Here is a 1,170-nt window from a genome sequence, read left to right as displayed (position 1 = left end):
GGAGCTGCATGTCAAACTCAAAATCCGCATCGCCAATACTCTGAGATTTGGTGAATCTGACCCATGACTGGACCACCATTGAGCTTCATTCAAAAGTATAAAACCATAGTTAATAAACCATTGTAAGATCAGATTTGAGAATTGATAAAAATGTGAATATGCACCTGGATCAAAGCTTTTGTTTCTCCGCTGCCTTTTGGCAATTTCTCTTCCAAAAGTCCCCTGTTCCTTTCGATATGCCACAAGCTCATCATTGATTTTGTCTTGAAGGACAACATCTTCAACCATTTTTTCCATGCAAGTTACAAGCCCAGCTTCAAATGATCCATCTAACTCAATCTGTAGTATAGTGTGAGTCAAGGAGTAGTAACTAAAATCAGCATGAACAAAACTGCACATGACTACAGAAGTACAGAACTACACGTTCAGACTACACTACAGAGAAGAGAGATCTGTCCATCTAGGCATCTACACATCGGCCGCCGCCTAGCAGAACGGCCTACACCCGAGGCCTAGTCCCACAACGAGAGAACCCATCTCCAGATCCAGCCCCGTCACGACGCCGGCGGACTCTAGCCCTACCGCCGCCCGAGGAGACCCTGTGCACGCAAGGCCGCGGCCGCGGCGGCGGTGATAGCCGTGCGCGCGCAATGGGTGTGTGGACGGTGGTGCTCTTCTCACATCCCGGCGAGTTGGTTCTATGGAAGAGAGAGAGAGAGAGAGAGAGAGAGAGAGAGAGAGAGAGAGAGAGCTCTCACCTGGCTGAGTCGCCGGCGCCGACGGTGTGGCTGACATGGACGCGGCAGCTACTCGAGTTGGGGTCACCGCAGCCGCCGCCGCCGCTACAAGCTATCGATGTGAAATTTGGAAGGGGATTGCCAGTGCGTGGTGTTGTGGTCTGATGCCCGATGGCTAGGTTAGGTCAAGAGAAAGTTTTGGGCCGATTCCCCAATGGGCTGTTGAGCCTGCTGTCTGTCCAACAGCCTAGATGACCCTGTTTTGGTCCATTCCACGCTAAAACGTATAACGTTTTTTCGCTAAAACGCCAAAATAGCACGCTATAGCGTGTTTAGCGTCGTAGCGAGCAAATGTACTCAAACGTAACGTGAGCCTCCCAAATATGCTATAGCGACGCTAAAACGCCGAAATAGCGCGCTATTCATTTCATTG

Source organism: Triticum dicoccoides, chromosome 2A (genome assembly GCF_002162155.2).
Source record: "Triticum dicoccoides isolate Atlit2015 ecotype Zavitan chromosome 2A, WEW_v2.0, whole genome shotgun sequence".
NCBI classification, from domain to species: domain Eukaryota; kingdom Viridiplantae; phylum Streptophyta; class Magnoliopsida; order Poales; family Poaceae; genus Triticum; species Triticum dicoccoides.
The sequence above is the reverse complement of the archived record's forward strand: the minus strand, read 5'-3'. Positions refer to the sequence as shown.